Raw genomic sequence first — 18,316 nt, forward strand, 5'->3', positions numbered from 1 at the left:
CAGCTGCTGCTAAATCAACCTTTCAGTTTATGTGGTCGAAATTTAACGCCCCAGAAACTAGCACAATTCTGGATTGCTTCTATTGCAAGGGACAGATTATTATGAAAAGGGTGAATGAATAGCTTTTAATCTATAAATGTCATTGACAACCTAGCTCTGGTATATTCCAACCTGATTTATCAACTGGGCAATTCTGCGTTGTGGAAGAATCATAAAGATCAAAAATGGTGGGGAAAGGGTTAAAATTTACTCAATTATATCAGCGCAAATGGCTTCACATTGATGCTTGTCTTTTTTTAATCTCAGGAGGAATTGAACAGACTGGAAAACACCCTGGATCAAGTGCATGATGCAAAATATGTCGTCCAGAAGTGAGTGCATTAGTCAGTGTTTGAAACTACGTCTTCTAAAATGCAAAATGTGCAAAAACGCGAAGGCAAGAAAAATTATTTACTGGAAGTTATTAAAATCACCAGGGATCTCCTTCCAATGCTCAGTGAGTGTGTAAGTGTGGCACTGGGTCACATGGACCAGGAAAGTTCAGTCTTGGATTTGAGTTGAGTGCAGCTAGTTTGATCGTCGGGCACCATAATTAAGGGGAGAATGGAGGAGAACAGATGCAGCATGGAATGTTGGAAAGATAGAAGAAAAACAGGGAAGTAATGCAGAATACATTAGAAGGTCCAGGGAATTTTAAAAGAATAAGATTGCCAAATGAACAGGCCAGGTTTAAATTGTATCTGCATAAATACTCAAAAAGATTTTGAATAAAGTTGGTGAGCTGGAGGCATATTATGCTGCAGAAAAGCAAACTAAAATCAGTAATATATCTGTGCCAGAATTGGGAGCTAAATGTTTCTGATAACAAAATGTTCAAGAGCACCGGAATAGGAAGAAAAGGAGGCATTGTTAATAACTTTGTTACTAAACCATTGGGTTCATGGAGGGGATGGTGCAGAAGTTGAATCTACTTGGTGTGAGAGCTGAAGAACTGAAAAAGGAATTACAACTCTTCTGGGAGTTAATTGTAGCCTACCAAACCAGTACAGTAAAATAGAGGAAGATATATGGAAACAAGTTTAAGAAATACGCTGAAATAATAGAGCTGTAAAACGACGGGCTAGGAGTAAAGTAACTGACGTCTGCTGGGCAGATGTTTCTACAGTAGATCAAGGACTTTGTTCCAGACCAGTAGATTTTAGTCCAGCAAGGTCGATGGTAGTGCTGGATTCAATTCTCACAAATGAAATGGTACGAGCAGGTAAGGTTAGAGTAGGAGAACAACTGGGGAAAAGAAAAACCTGATTAGATTAGATTCAATATAAAAACTGAAAAAGTGAGGAAAGACTCCCATATAATGATACTTGACTGAAAAACCAAAATAGATTTTAATAAATTAATTCCATTCACACTGGAAAATGGGCCGGATAGGTGGTGATAATTAGGGCCTGAGTATTCCTAGTCTATTGAGAGGAAATAGCTGCCTAGGTTTCCACAAATTATTGCTATCTATTTACAGTTGCTAGAAAGTGCTTGGATTGTAGATCACGTAGGACACGATTGGGTTTAGTTATGATGCCTCTCATGATCAAGTCACCTGCCTATAGCATTGAGGTTTATATAAACTGACTATTTGGTTGAAATCTGGAAGACTGCTTATATCCATGCATCCATGTTGCAATATTAATCATCACTTTGAGAAGAGGAGAATTTGCTTTTGAAAGGCTGCAAAGCCTGCGTTGTGTCATTAAATGCAGAGAATGCAATAAGTTCTGTTGTTAGAAATAAACATGTCATTTTTTTTTAGCATCCATCAACTTCCCATCGACTTTGGGGATGATGTTGAAAAATGTCACATCAGCAGAGGGGTGCCCGAATCAAAAGTGAAAATGTAAGTACTATAATTTACTATGATTTGTTTTAGAGTTGTGCTGCAAAAATTATAAGTCAATCAAAATCTTTTTAATGGAAAGATCTTTTTGAGCACAAAATATTCTTTATTCTCTTATTCCCATTCAACCAAATTCATGAAAAAAATACATACTGCTTCTTCTTGGCAATAACGTCCCTGTGAAAGCCGAACTGAAAGTAATTAGCTTCAGTTGCATTAGTGTGTTGACATTAGATAAAAATAACCTGAAGTTCCCCATGACTGACTTTTGTGTGGCATGGATAAAACGTTATGTCAATCTTTCTTCAACTGCAGTGTCAATAAAGCATCAGGCTTTGAAAAATTGTGCCCTAAATCCAACAACTTTCATTTGAGTTCGTAGGAAATAAAACAACCCCCAAAAATTTCCCATTGATAAGGCATTCATTTACCTATAATAGTGACCCTTTTTAATTTGGAATTTGGTAAACATAAGGAGGAAGAATAGAGGGAAATTATTTTTATCCGAGATATTTTCCATCTTCTAATCAAAAATCTTAATTCTCATCTTCAAATCCATGCATGGCTTTGCCCACTCTATAATCTGAATATAATGGCCATGGAAGTGAACCTGTCCACTTGTTGGAAAGTCAGTGGAAACCTTGCCACAGCCATTTCCTGGAGCCCTATTGGGATTAAATGTCAATCAAGCAGTCCTGCCATCGGGGCCCTTGAGCCTTTAAAAGAGAAAATTCTGCCTCCGAGGTCTGAAGGCCAATTGGAGGGTTGACAGCTGTTCAGTCCCAGCAGCGCCACCAGGAGTAATGGCTACTGCTGGGACTGCATGATGTCAATGTTTTATCAATTACATTGTTACGGTTTGTTAATGTCAATTACATTGTTAAGGGAAACAGGTAATAAGTATTTGAACACATAAATAGGGAAAAGCTGGGACACTAGGTGTAGCTGAGGAATGTTGATGCTAAAAGTCAAAAATACTCTCAGGGAGGAAAGGCTCTGTATCTTACTTTTGACTTTGCCAACTGGTGTGGATCCTGTTAACTCAGGAGGCCCAGAGCAGCAGCCATAAAGGAGGTGCCAGAAGGGATGGTAGTGGAGCTGGGGCTCACCCCGACCAGTTAGGCAGGCCCCTGCCGAGGTTGGGAGGGGGGGTGTGGTGTGGGTGGGGTGGTGAGGTCTCACTGCAGATTGCTGGTGGAATTATTTCAAAGAGGCAGCCTTTGACCCCAAATGGAGGGTGCGGTGGGGAGGGGGCACTCCATGGGGCACAGGACCTACTTCATCCCTGACTTAATCGGGAAGAGTTGGATAGGCTCTCCGCCCCGTTCCCACTCACCAGATTATACACCACCCGCCCCCCCAACCTTCTACTCCGTTCGAGGATGGTGGGAGGCATTAAATTCCACCCTAATTTTATATATCTTCATCTGCTTTCTCAATCTTTGTTTCTCCAATTCTGGATTTCTATGCACTAGTGAAAGATGGTTCAGATGCATCTACTCAATCTTTTGGAATTCTCCCTCCAAACAATCTTGCATCTCTACTTCTCATTAAATGCTTTCTTAATGCTTTTTTTCAAAAGTTTCTTTTTGGAGAGTTTTTGGCCAGCTCTTCTAACTGTCTAGTTATTATTTCATGTGCATCAACTGCTTAATTTGTTTCTCTGCAATGGAACTTCTTTCTATGTTAAAAATACTGGCCCAGATTTTGTGGCCAACAATGAGTTAACGGCACTAGCTATTTGTTACAACCTACACTTGCCCACAGACTCTTTGCACTGTGATTAGAGAGTGAAAACTGTATGGTGCCCTCTACATGAGGAAATGTAGCGCTTCTTTTCAAGAAAGGCGAGGGACAGAAAGCTGAAAACTATAGGTCAGTTAGACTAACAACATCTGTCATTGGGGAAATGCTGGAATCCATTACTAAGGAGGTAGCCGCAGGACATTTAGAAAATCATAATATAATCAGGCAGAGTAAAAATGATTTTATGAGAGGGAAATTGTGTTTGACAAATTTCATAAAGCTCTTTGAGGATGTAGCAAGCAAGGCAGATAAAGGAAAATTAGTAGATGTAGTGTATTTGGATTTCCAAGACATTTGTTAAGGTGGCACATAAAAGGTTACTATAACAAGTTAAGAGCTCATGCTGTTGGGGGTAATGTATTAGCATGGATGAGAATTGGTTAGCTAACAGGAAACAGGGAGTCAGGATAAATGGGTCATGTTTCGTGTAACTAGAGGGGCGCCACACAGTCCATTGCTGGGGCCTCAACTATTTACAATCCAGCTGCAGCTCCTGGAAGCTCGGGTTTCAGAGCTGGAATGGCAGCTGGGGACACTGTGCAGCATCTGCAAGTCTGAGAGCATCGTGGATAGCACGTTTAGAGAGGTGGTTACACAGCAGCTGAAGGGACTTGAGGAAGGAAGGGAATGGGTGACCACCAGGCAGTCGAGGAGAAACAGGCAGGTAGTTCAGGAGTCCCTTGGGGTCCCGCTCACAAATCGGTATTCCATTTTGGAGGCTGCTGAGGGCGCTGGTTCCTCCAGGGAGTGCAGACAGAGCCAAGCTTCTGGCACCACAAGCAGCCTGTCAGTACAGGAGGGGAGGAAGGGAGGAAGAGCAATAGTAATAGGGGATTCTATAGTCAGGGAACAGATAGGCACTACTGTGGCTGTCAACGTGACTCCAGGATGGTGTGTTGCCTCCCTGGTGCCAGGGTTCAGGATGTCACTGAACGGCTGCAGGGCATCCTGAAGGGGGAGGGTGATAAGGCAGAGGTAATGGTACATGTTGGTACCAATGACATAGGTAGAAAGAGGGATGAGGTCTTGCATCAAGAATTCAGGGAGTTAGGCAGTAGACTAAAAAGCAAGACCTCTCGGGTTATAATCTCTGGATTACTTCCAATTCCACGTGTTAGTGAGCTCAGAAATAGGAGAATAGCGCTGATGAATACGTGGCCTAAGAGTTGGTGCAGGAGGGAGGGTTTTAGATTCCTGGATCACTGGGACCATTTCTGGGGAAGGTGGGACCTGTACAAGCGGGACGGTCTACATCTGAACCAGAGCGGGACTAACATCCTTGCGGGCGGGTTTCCTAGTGCTGTTGGGAGGAGTTGAAACTAATTCGGCAGGGGGAGGAGACACAGAATGTTAGCAGAATAGGGACACATCGTAATACAGTAAAACAATCAACTCAGAGGGAGTACAGCTGCATTAAGTTTCAAGGGAGTAAGGCAAGGCTGGATGGCCTCTACTTTAATGCCAGGAGTATTACAGGCAAAACGGATGAGTTAAGGGTGAGGATTGACATGTGGAATTGTGATATAGTAGCCATCACTGAGATGTGGTTGAGGGAGGGGCAGGATTGGCAGTTCAACATTCTGGGATATAGAATCTTCAGGCGAGACAAGGGAGGGGATAAAAGAGGAGGAGGCATTGCATTATTAGTTAAGGAGTCAGTTACTGCAGTAAGGAGAGATGATATCTTGGAGGGGGCATCAAATGAAGCTTTGTGGGTAGAGCTTAGGAATAAAAAAGGGGCAACCACATTGTTGGGTGTTTATTATAGGCCCCCAGATAGTCAGCGGGAAATTGAGGAGCAAATATGTGCACAATTTGCAGAGGTGTGTAAAAACAATAACAATAGGGGAATTATATTAGGTGATTTCAACTTTCCCAACATTAATTGGGATAGACATAGTGTTAAGGGCTTGGATGGAGTGGATTTCTTGAAATGTGTACAGGAGAACTTTTTAGGTCAATATGTAGAGGGTCCAACAAGAGATGGTGCAGCGCTGGACCTAATTCTGGGGAATGAAGCCGGACAGGTGGCTGAGGTGGTGCTGGGGGAGCATTTTAGTGATAGCGACCACAACGTGGGACAATTTAAGCTTGTTATGGACAAAGAAATAGACAAGTTGCAAAAAAATGTTTTGGATTGGGGGAGAGCGAATTTTAGTAAAATAAGGCAGGATTTGGCCAAAGGAGACTGGAAACAGCTACTTGTGGGGAATTCTACAGAGGAGCAGTGGGGGGCATTCAAAAAGGAAATGGGGAGGGTACAGGCTCAACATGTTCCCTCTAGGGTGATAGGAAGGAGTAACAAGCCCAGAGAACCATGGATGACCAGAGATATTCAGGATATGATGAGAAGGAAAAGAGAGGCTTTTAACAGATACAAGGGAAGCAAATCAGCAGAGGCATTAGTGGAGTACAGAAAGTGCAGGGTGGAGCTTAAGAAAGCAATTAGGAGAGCAAAGAGGGGATATGAGAAAGCTCTGGCTGGTAAAATCCCAAGATATTCTATAAGTATATCAATGGGAAGAGGATAACCAGGGAAAGAGTAGGGCCCATTAGGGACCAAGGGGGCAATCTATGGGTGGAGCCAGAGGACATTGGTAGAGTGTCGAACGAATACTTCACATCCGTCTTCAACCAAGAGAATGAGGATGAAGGTATGGAGCTCAGGAAGAGAGACTGCAAGGTTCTTGAGCAAATTGATATAGGGAGTGACAAGGTATTGGAGGTGTTGGCAGGCTTAAAAGTGGACAAATCTCCAGGTCCGGATGATTTGTGTCCCAGACTGCTGAGGGAGGCAAGGGGGGAGACTGCAGGGGCTCTGACCCAAATTTTTAATTCCTCTCTGGCCACGGGGGAGATGCCAGAGGACTGGAGAACAGCTAATGTGGTTCCGCTATTTAAGAAGGATTGTAGAGATAATCCAGGGAACTACAGGCCAGTGAGTCTCACGTCAGTGGTAGGGAAACTATTGGAGAAATTTCTGAAGGAGAGTATCTATCTCCACTTGGAGAGGCAAGGTTTGATCAGGGATAGTCAGCATGGCTTTGTCAGAAGAAGGTCATACCTAACAAATTTGATTGAATTTTTTGAGGAGGTGACCAGGTGTGTAGATGAGGGTAGTGTAGTTGATGTAGTTTATATGGATTTCAGCAAAGCCTTTGACAAGGTCCCACATGGGAGACTTATAAAGGAGGCAAATGCACATGGGATACAGGGTAATTTGATAAGGTGGATTCAAAGTTGGCTTAGTTGTAGGAGACAGAGGGTGATGACAGAAGGATGTTTTGGTGACTGGAAGCCAGTGCCCAGTGGCGTACTACAGGGATCTGTGCTGGGTCCCCTATTATTCATCATTTATATAAACGACATAGATGACTATGTAGGATTAGTAAGTTTGCAGATGACACAAAGATTGGCCGGGTGGTTAACAGTGAGGTTGAGTGTCTTGGGCTACAGGAAGATATAAACGGGATGGTCAAATGGGCAGATAAGTGGCAGATGGAAGTTAACCCTAAAAAGTGTGAGGTGATACACTTTGGAAGGAGTAATTTGACAAGGAAGTATTCAATGAACGGCACGACACTAGGAAGTTCTGAGGAACAAAGGGACCTTGGCATGTGAGTCCATAGATCTCTGAAGGCAGAGGGGCATGTTAGTGGGGTGGTGAAAAAGGCATATGGGACACTTGCCTTTATCAATCGAGGCATAGATTACAAAAGTAGGGAGGTCATGTTGGAGTTGTAGGTGAGGCTACAGCTGGAGTACTGTGTGCAGTTCTGGTCGCCACATAATAGGAAGGATGTGGAGGGGGTGCAGAGGAGATTCACCAGGATGTTGCCTGGGATGAAACATTTAAGTTATGAAGAGAAATTGGATAGACTTGGGCTGTTTTCCTTGGAGCAGAGAAGACTGAGGGGCGATCTGATCAGGGCGTATAAGATTATGAGGGGCATGGACAGGGTGGATAGGGAGCAACTGTTCCACTTAGTTGAAGGGTCAGTCACGAGGGGACATAAGTTTAAGGTGAGGGGCAGGAGGTTTAGGGGGGATGTGAGGAAAAAGTTTTTTACCCAGAGGGTGGTGACGGTCTGGAATGCACTGCCTGGGAGGGTTGTGGAGGCGGGTTGCCTCACATCTTTTATAAAGAAACTCGATGAGCACTTGGCATGTCATAACATTCAAGGCTATGGGCCAAGTCCTGGTAAATGGGATTAGGTGGGTAGGTCAGGTGTTTCTCACGTGTTGGTGCAGACTCGATGGGCCGAAGGGCCTCTTCTGCACTGTGTGATTCTGTGATTCTATTGACTTGGATAAAGGTGCTGAGTTTGTTGTAGCCAAATTTGTTAATGATACAAGAATAGGTAGGAAAGCAAGTTGTGAGGAGGACACAGAGTCTGCAAAGGGATGTGATTGGTTAAGTGAGTAGACAGAAATTTAGCAGATGGAGTGTAATGTGGGAAAATGTGAGGCTGTTTGCCAATAAGAACAGAAAAACAGAATATTACTTAATTGGAGAGAGCCTGCAGAATACTGCAGTACAGAGGGATCTAGGTGTTCTAGTACATGAATCACAAAAAGTTAACTTGTGGACACAGCAAGTAATTAGGAAGGCAAATGGAATATTGTTCTATATTGCAAGGGAGATGGGGTATAAAATAGCTTGCTACATCTGTACAGGGGGTTGGTGAGACTGCACCATTCTGTGATTCTATAATAAGCAATGAATGGAATGAAGTTTAGGTACAAGTCCTCCTCCTCCTTCAGGTACCATGCCCTAAGAAGGCATTAGCAACCATGCATTCCCATTGGATTGGTCCTGGATTTTGCTTGGCAAAGTACTGCGATGGTTTGCTTTTGCTTTCTGCCATATGGCTGGCTGGGAAACTCCTGCTCTTAGCCTGCCATCAGGCGTATTGGAAGGATTTAAAGGCTGATAATCAGCCTGTTTGACCATGTTATGAACGCACATTCTGTGGAGTGGGATTTGAACTTGGACCTTTTGGCCCAGAGTTAGGGATGCTACCCATTGCGCCACAAAATCAGGTATAAGAACTTCAAACTAATTGATACAGAAGTCAGTTTTCATCAACAGTGTGCATTGTACACCTGTCTTTTAAAAAGAACCATAGGGCTGAACCTTCGGAGCAGCGAGCGGGGGCGGGGCCTGCTCGCTGTGGCGTAAAATGACGCAAGGTGATGTTGGGCGAGCGTCCCGATGTCACAGCGCATGATTCAGATTTTCAATTTGGCTGGCATTCGGCCGACTATTAAGGCCATTTAACTCTCAAATTAAAATAATTAACGGAGCTGCCCATCCAACCTTAAGGTTGGTGGACAGGCGAAGCGCCCAGGCAGCCTTCGCATTTTTCATGGAACCTCATCCACGGGCGGGATGAGGCTTCATGAACAACTTAAAATTTTGACAAAAATTCTTATTGAAATTGTCCCAACTCATGTGACAGTTTCACATGAGGGGAACAAGTCATAAAAATTTTCTTGCCGCTTTACTGAACTTTTTGGACTTTAGAAAACTAATCTCCCTGAGGCACCTCTGTGCCTCAGGGAGATTTCTGTGCTTTTTTGCGTGCATGCGCAAAAGTGCACACTCCCGACTCAGGTAATCCCCACCCCGCCCGCACAAGGAGCACACAGCGCTTCCGGGTGCGCATCACGCTGGGCGGGCCTTAATTAGCCCGACCACGTAAAATGGGGGTGCCAATCGGGTCTCTGCCCGCCTGCTCCCGCTCCGCCCGCCCAACAGGCAGAAAATTCTGCCCACACAGAAAATCCTTGAAGCAGGTATTTGCATGAGAATGCAAATCTGTAAATTGTTGTTCAGACCAAAATAGTGACAGATGGGTCTTATGATGGTTAAGAGTGGGTCTTATAAAGTACAAGATATTTAATTTGCTGAGCTTTGACAGAAAATTAATCTTCATAAAATAAATTCTAAAAGTAAAAGAATATTCATGATTTTGTGTCAGTTGCAAATGTCAAGTGTTGTGATCCATTACTGCGGTAAGATGATAATTATAAAAGTCTCCCTAAATTTTAATACTTTTACTGTATTTAATACGCTCTTCAACATTTTGAGAAATGGTGTTACAGCATTTGGTATGAATTTACTACTCCTCCAGTTTATTTTCCCAAATTGTTTCATAATTTTAGTACTTATTTTTCAAAGCTGCACAAAGTTTGAAGTCTTTAACATAGAATGAGAAAGAGAGAGTTTATCTTTGTGAAAGAATTCATGCAAATAAATATAAATTCTGTAAAATGCTTTTGAGTCATTTTAGAAATGAAAGCTGTAAATCTTTATATAAATTATTTACATTTATAGTATTCTTGCAAGAAATAGCAACCGATTTTTTAAGTGAAATCTTAGAGGTATAGGCTTGGGAGCTTCCAAAAGCACACCTTAAAGAGAAGTTTTATTTATGCTGGTGGGACATTTTGAGTAGAAACATTAATTCATTTTTTTCTACCCCCATTCCCCACATTTTTGACTGTTAATTCTTAATATATTTCAAAATGTAAATATAAGGAATGATTTTTCACTTTGTTTTAAAACATATCACTTATGTAATTTTACACCTTGTTCAAAAAGAAAGTTTATTATAGAACAAATATTTACATGCTAGTTTGTCCTCTCTCATGGCAATATTTGGGTGATTATAGGTACTCACCTGTTAGGTATGCTGGCCTTGTATGATTTTGTGGGGTCAGCTTCATTTTTATACGACGGATGAGTTGTTTATTGGAGGTGATGAGTAAATCGAAAGGAATGTAGCCACATAAAGGTAAATGCCATAAATGGCAATAAACATTTTGGTAGGCTTTCCAAAGAGTGCTGGTATATTTTTACATATATTTCAGCCTTTGTAACACCTATTTAGATAACAGAAATAATTAGTCAAACAGGTGCTGGCACAATAAAAATAGCAGCAGGAAACAGAACTTGTGTCCAATCACTGGAATTGTGCAACCCTTTAACTACTTTTTGTCGGCTGGCAAAGTGAAGGTGATGCAGAATGAGATGATGTAGAGGATGGTGGTCCAACTTGCCACTCCAAGGCAGCTATCTCATTGAATCATAGAATGGTTACAGCACAGAAGGAGGCCATTGGGTCCATCGTGACCGTTCCAACTTTCTGAAAGAGTAAATTGCCTAATCTCAATCCCCTGTCTTTTCCCCATGGCCCTGCAAATGTTTTCTCATCAGATAATTATCCACTTCCCTTTGAAGTTCACAATTGAACCTACCTCCAACACACTCTCAGGCAGCGCATTCCAGATCCTAATGACTGGCTGTGTAAAAGGTTCCTCATGCCATCATTTCTTCTTTTGTCTTTCACCTTAAATCAATGTCTTCTGGTTCTCGATCCTTCCACCAATGGGAACAGCTTCTGTCTATCTAGTTTGTTCGGACCCTACATGATTTTGAATTCCTCTATCAAATCTTCTCTTAATCCTCTCTTCTCCTTGGAGATCAGCCTCCACTTTTCCAATCTATCCACAGAACTAAAGATCCTCAACCCTGGATCCATTCTCCTGAATCTTTTCTGCACCCTTTCCAATGCCTTCATTTCATTCATAATGTGTGGTTCCTAGAACTGGACAGAATACTTCAGTTGAGACTAAACCAGATTTTCATACGTGCATAACATTTTGCTTTTGTACCCCTATTTAAAAATCCCAGGATCCCATATGCTTTATTAACTGCTTTCTCAATCTGCCTTGTCATCTTAAATGATTTGTGCACATATATCCCCAGCTCCCTCTGCCCCTGTGCCCACTTTATAAATACACCCTTTATTTTATATCACCTTTCTTAGTTCTTCTACCAAGATGAATCATTTTGCACTCTGCATTATGTTTCATCTGCTATTTGTCTGCCCATTCCACCAGTCTGTTTATGTCCTCTTGAAATATCTCACTATCCTCCTCACAGTTCACAATACTTCCATCTGCATAGGACAGGGTTGCAGTACGCCTAGTGTTATGACCACAGCCGGTGTTAATTGCTGCGCAAACCAAATCCTAGAAGGAAACTTGTCTTATGGGCCATACCATTTTTTTCTATTCTGAAAACAAGAAGATGATGTATCAATCTCAGCAGTAAGAAGTCCAGTAAAAACAAAAAGCTAAAAGCTACTGCGGATGCTGGAAATCCAAAACAAAAACAGAATTACCTGGAAAAACTCAGCAGGTCTGGCAGCATCAGTGGAGAAGAAATCAGTTAACGTTTCGAGCCTTCATGGCCCTTCGGCAGAACTGAAGCATAGTTAGAAGAAGGGAGAAATATAAATTGGTTTAAGGTGGGTGGGGGGGGCGGGGGGGGTGGAGAGACACATTGAGGGTGTGGTGATTGTGGAGATGAGCAGATAATCAAAAGATGTCACAGACAAAAGGGTCAAAGAGGTGTCGAAGGTGGTGACATTTGTCCAGTAACACTTTTGTGATTTGAAAAATTGTAAGTATAAGTTTGTTAACAAGAATAAAATAAAACTTAAGCACACAAGATTACAGTTACACAATTAAGGTTAATCTTACAAAACATTCCTCAAAATAGAAGACTGTCCACTTGGTCAGACCCACAAACACCTTCCAGGCAATACTCCCTTATAGATATTTAACCATAAGAAATCCAGTAATATTATCCAAGGCAAACTATTGTAGCTTCAATAAAGGCATACTATATGGCCTGTAACTACTTCGACTCTGCTGTGGAAAACCAAACATCAGAATAAAACTGTCTTTTAGCCCAAGGCTTTTTTGGTTTGACTGGATCGTTGATTCAAGCTGCATCTCCCCCCAGCCCAAAGCTAACCGCTCCCAACTCAACAGCTCCAGCTGCTACCTCGACAGCTCAAACAGCAGCTCCAGCTATATCTCAACAGCTCAAACAGCAATTCTAAAATATCTTTTGTCCCCTTTCACCTCATGTTCCATTGTTTTCACACCTCTTTGAAACTCAAACCCTTCCAAATATAAAATCTTTCATGTGTCCGTCTTGCCTTTGCTTTTGGGTCAATAAAATATAATAACCCCACTTCTTGTTTATCTATGGAACTCCTGCAAGATGCAAACATGTTTCTTTCCACCTCCGACTCTCCTTTCATATTCAAACAAACTCTCAACTTATTTAAAACTTCAAATGTTAGATCTAATCTACTTACTTGTACCTCAACCTAACACCTCTATCCTTTTCATGTTTAAAACCTCCCAGCCAACATGCCTCCTATTGATCTCCGCCCAGCTTAATTATATCACACACACACACTTCCCCACAGAATAACACAATATTCCCCCAAAATATGTTTAAAGAAAATACATACAATTCTCACTCTAGGAGGTGGCAAAGTAAGAATACTTGAGCACACAGCTAACCATTACCACCACAAGGAGCATCAACTTTGTGATATATTATAGCTGCAAGTATCCTTGTAACAAATGCATGGCTCTGCATTTGGCTGTCTGCTGATGCAGGCCATGTGTAGTGGCTCCAAAAAATTATTACCAGGTCGATACAGCTTTGCATTCCTATGTGGATGGAAGTTAATTAGTAAGCGATTGTGGTCGACTTCTGGCACAGCTTGACATTCCTTCATTGTTTCTGCTCTATTCCTCCAAAAGCCTAAGTAAAGAGCGATTGCATTAGGGAACCTGTTGTCTCAACAGCATGGATTTGAAGAAAATGGTAATGTGGGAACATTTGGCACAATGCCTCCTGATCAACTAAATAAAATATACTGAAATGAAAGTAATAAAATATTGATGACACTGGAGTAAATATCAGCAAGTTGTGTAAGTATTAAATTATACCATTGGAGCCTTTATTGGTAAAGCAAAGAAGTACCTTCTTCTGAATTCCAAGACCTGTGCTTTCATATGATAAATTGCATGTCTGTTTTTATAATTGCCTATCCCTTGGTTTCCAACTCCTATGGCTATCTCCAGACAAACAATACTGTCACATTGTTAAATGGAAAATGTGTTTTCTGCTGCAATATGTGCTGGAACCACAAGGGGGAATACCATATGAGATAGCGTAATAAATAGTGAGCTTAATATAAACATGTATATAAACATAAATACATGAACATATATATAATGGTGAGCATATCAAGTTCAAAGTAATGTTTGAAAGGGAGAGATGAAAATCAGCTACTCAGAGTCCAGATTTAGGCAAGGTTGACTTCAATGGTATAAGATAGAGACTGTTCACAGTGAACTGGGCAAGTCTGTTAATGGGTACTCAGCAGGCAAAAGTAGCCTGGAAGCTAAGTTCATAGAGTATATTTGGGATAATTTCTTCAAATAGTAAGGTCTATTCCATTCCAGGGAGCTAGTTATTTTAGACCTGGTAATGTGCAATGAGACAGGATTAACCAATAACCTCATGGTAAAGGATCCCCTCAGCAAAGGTGATCATAACATGATAGAATTTCACATTCAGTTTGAGAGTGAGAAGTATGGGTCTCGGACTAGTGTATTAAACTTAAAGGCAATTACAAGGGCATAAAAACAGCGTTGGCTAAAATAAACTGACAAAATAGGTTAAAATGTAGGACACAAGAGAAACAGTGGCAGAAATTTAAGACGCTATTCCATAACTCTTGGCAAAGATATATTCCATTGAGAAAGAAAGACTATGAGAAGGATGCACCATCCATGGTTAACTAAGGAAGTTAAAGATAGGATCAAATTGAAAGAAAAATCAAAGACTACTGTGAACATTATTGGTAGGTCAGAAGATTGGACATATTTTAGAAATCAGCAACTAATGACTAAACAAAAGAGGGTGAAATTAGAGTATGAGAGAAAGTTAGCTAGAAATATTAAAAAACAGATAGTAAGAGTTTCTACGAGTATTTAAGAAGGAAAAGAGTAACTAAGTGAGCATTGGTACCTTAGAGGATGAGAATGGGGAATTAGTAATGGGAAACTTGTGTCTTAATTGTAGAAGATACAAAGAACATATGAAGAATACTTGAAAATCACGAGGTAATTGGGAGGGAGGAACTTAAAACAACTACAAAAACTGGGGTGAAGGTACTGGGAAAAGTATCAGAACTAAAGTTTGACAAGTCCCCTAGATCAAAATTCCCTAGATTCTGGAAACGTCCCAATGGATTGGAAAATCACCAGTGTAACCCCTCTATTCAAGAAAGGAAGGAGACCAAAAGCAGGAAACTATAGGCCAGTTAGCCTAATGTCTGTCATTGCAAAAATACTATAATTCATTATTAAGGAGCGGACTGGGGAAGCAGTTTATCAGAAAAGCCGGTTGATGAACAATGGCAGACGTTTAAGAAAATAGTTCATGACTCTCAACAAAGACATATTTCAGTGAGGAAGAAGGATTCAAGGAAGGGGATAAACCAATCATTGTCAACCAAGGAAGTTAAGGACAGTATCAAATTGAAAGAAAAAACATATAATGTGGCAAAGATTAGTGAAATGGCAGAGGATTTGAATAAATACTTTGCTTCAGTCTTCATGGTAGAAGATACTAATAGCCAGAGGATTGGGACAGTTTTAAAAACCAGCAAAAGATGACCAAAAAAAAGGGAGAAAATAAACTTTTGAGGGTAAACTAGCAAGTAATATGAAAATGGACAGTAAGAGCTTCTTTAAGTATATATAAAGGAAGAGAGAGGCCAAAGTGAACATAGGCCCCTTAGAGAATGAGGCTGGGGAAATAATAATGGGGAACCAGGGGCAGCATTCCCCCACCATCCCCCCAGTTGGTGGGGTTGTGCGGGTGCGGGCACGGGCGGGCGGATTTCCGATTGGCGCCCCCAGTTGGGGGGGCGCCGCCATTTTATGTGGGCGGGCCTATTAAGGCCCACCCAGTGTGACGTCCGCCCAGAAGTGCTCCCTGTGTGGGTGGGGGGCATTCCCTGAGCTGGGAATGTGCACATGTGTGCGACAAAGCTCACAGATCCTCCTGTGGCAAAGTGCTGTCTCAGGGAGCTCGGCTCAAGTTTGAAAACTTTATTAAAGGGAGAAAAAAATATTCCTGACATGTCCCCTCATGTGACACTGTCACATGAGTAGGGACATGTCAATTACTTTTATTTTAAAATTTTATTCACATTTTAAATCCCACATGAAGTCTCATCCCGCCCGTGGATGAGGTTTTATGTTTTTTCTGAAGGCCGCCTGGGCTCTTCGCCTGCCCGCCAACCTCAAGGTTGGATGGGCAGGTCCATAATTGGTTTAATTACTTTTTTAAAGGACTTAGGTGGCCATTGACAGTTCGCTGGCAGCCGATCTGAAAATCTAAATGACGCACGGTGACGTTGGGACACATGCCTGGCGTCACTTTGCGTCATTTTACGCGTCGGTGAGCGGGCCCCATCCCCCGCTCGCCGACGGGAAAGTGCTGCCCCAAGAAATGGCAGAGGAGTTGAATAAATACTTTGCTTCAGTCTTCATGGTAGAAGATACTAATGGCATTGCAAAAATATTAAATAATCAAGGGACAAAAGGTGGGGAGGAAATAAATACAATAACTATCACTAGAGAAAAAGTACTAGGGAATTCTTTGAGGAAGTAACAAGCAGGATAGATAAAGGGGAACCAGTAGATGTAATATATTTGGATTTCCAAAAGGTGTTTCATAAGGTATTGCACATAAGGCTACTTAATAAGATAAGACCCCATGGTGTTGGGGGTAGTATATTAGCATGGATAGAGGATTGGCTAACTAATAGAAGACAGAGAGTTAGGATAAGGTTGGGAGGCGGGCATTTTCAGGATGGCAACCTGTAACTAGTGGAATACCACAGGGATCAGTGCTGGCGTCTCAATTATTTACAATATATATTAATGACTTAGATGAGGGAAGTGAATGTATTATTGCCAAGTTTGCAGATGACACAAAAATAGGTGGGAAGGCAAGCAGTGAGGATGACACAAAGAGTCCAGACAGGAATATAGACTGGTGAAGTGAGTGAGCAAACACGTGGCAGATAGAATATAATGTGGGAAACTGTGAGGTTATGCGCTTTGGCAGGAAGAATAGAGGAGCTGAATATTACTTAAATGGAGAAAAACTGCAGAAGGCTGCAGCACAGAGGAATTTGCGCGTCCTTGTGCATGAATCCCAAAAAGCTAACGTACAAGCTCAGCAGGTAATAGGGATGACAAATGGAATGTTGGCTTTTATTTCAAAGGGAATGGAATATAAAAATAGGGAAGTCTTGCTAAAACTATACAAGGCACTAGTTAGACCACATCTAGAATACTGTGAACAATTTTGGTCCCCTTATCTAAGGAAAGATATACTGACATTGGAGGCAGTCCAGAGAAGGTTTATTAGGTTGATCCTGTACATGGAGGGATTTTCTTATGAGGAGCAGTTGATTAGGTTGGGCCTGTACTCATTGGAGTTTAGAAGAATGAGAGGCAACCTTGTTGAAACATATAAGGTCCTTAGGGGTAGGTGCTGAGAGGTTGTTTACCCTTGTGGGAGAGTCTAGGGCCAGAGGGCATAATCTCAGAGTAAGGGGTCATCCATTTAAAACAGGGATGAGGAGGAATTTCTCCTCTCAGAGGGCAGTCAACCTGTGGAATTCTTTACTGCAGAGGGCTGTAGAGGCTGGGTTGTTAAGTACATCCAAGGCGGAGATAGACAGATTTTTAATCAGTAAGGGAATCAAGGGTTATGGGGAAAAGGCAGGAAAGTGGAGTTGAGGATTATCAGCCATGATCTTATTGAATGGCAGACTAGACTCGATGGGCCGAATGGCCTACTTCTGCTCCTACGTCTTATGGTCTTATAGGAGGTATAATAACATGACATTTAGAAAATCATAATATATTCAGACAGTCAACATGTTTTCTGAAAGGGAAATAGTGTTTTACAAATTTATTAGAGTTCTTTGAGGAAGTAACAAGCAAGGTGTATAAAGGGGAACCTGTGGATATGGTGCATTTTTATTTCCAAAAGGCATTCAACAAGGTGCCTTCACAAAATAAGAGCTCATGCCATCTCTTGAGCCCCCTTAGGATTTATCTTCAAACCCTTCCTCTTATTGATCTATATATTGCTCAACATTAATAGATACTGGATTAGTTTCCCGAAATGTGCTGATGACGCCTGTCCATCATGTCTCTCAACCTTTCAACATTTCTCCATGCTGTCATATTGCTTATTTGACATTAGATCCTGGATAAGCCACAACTTCCTGCAGTTAATATCCTTAATTCTGCAAGCCTTGTCTTTGGGACAATCACAGATTCTGCTACTTTACCACTGATTTCTTCCTCTTCCTGGTTATTCTTTTGGGTTGAACATACCATTTGTTGGTTTTGTCCGTCCAGGCTGTTTTGATTGGTCAGTTTAAGGGCACATCTGTTGGTAGAGTCATTTGGTGGGCAGTGCCTGGCATATGCAATGGCATGTGAGGTGCTCTGAGCACTGGAACGCATGGCACAAGAACGGCTGTCAGTGATTGGTGGCAGTGGAGCGGCCCAACAACAAAGCTACCATGGATACAGAGCTTGTTTCTGTGAGGGTTGGGTGGATGGTATTGATGGGAGAGATGGAGATGGGATGGAAGGAATGGAACAGGGATGCTATGGGAAGGATGGAATGTCATGGGCAGG

General features: G+C 41.8%; 1 protein-coding gene across 1 annotated transcript in view; it reads left to right on the forward strand.

The window, feature by feature from the left end:
* The first annotated feature begins 315 nt into the window (after window positions 1–315).
* The window catches only part of schip1 (schwannomin interacting protein 1), a 676,403-nt gene continuing 658,402 nt past the window's right edge, over window positions 316–18,316 (forward strand). The window contains exons 1-2 of the mRNA XM_078563755.1: window positions 316–371; window positions 1,808–1,891. The gene's annotated coding sequence lies outside the window, so the exon portion shown is untranslated. The remainder of the gene's footprint in view (window positions 372–1,807; window positions 1,892–18,316) is intronic.

The sequence above is a fragment of the Cetorhinus maximus genome, chromosome 19, assembly GCF_964194155.1.
Source record: "Cetorhinus maximus chromosome 19, sCetMax3.hap1.1, whole genome shotgun sequence".
Lineage (NCBI taxonomy): Eukaryota > Metazoa > Chordata > Chondrichthyes > Lamniformes > Cetorhinidae > Cetorhinus > Cetorhinus maximus.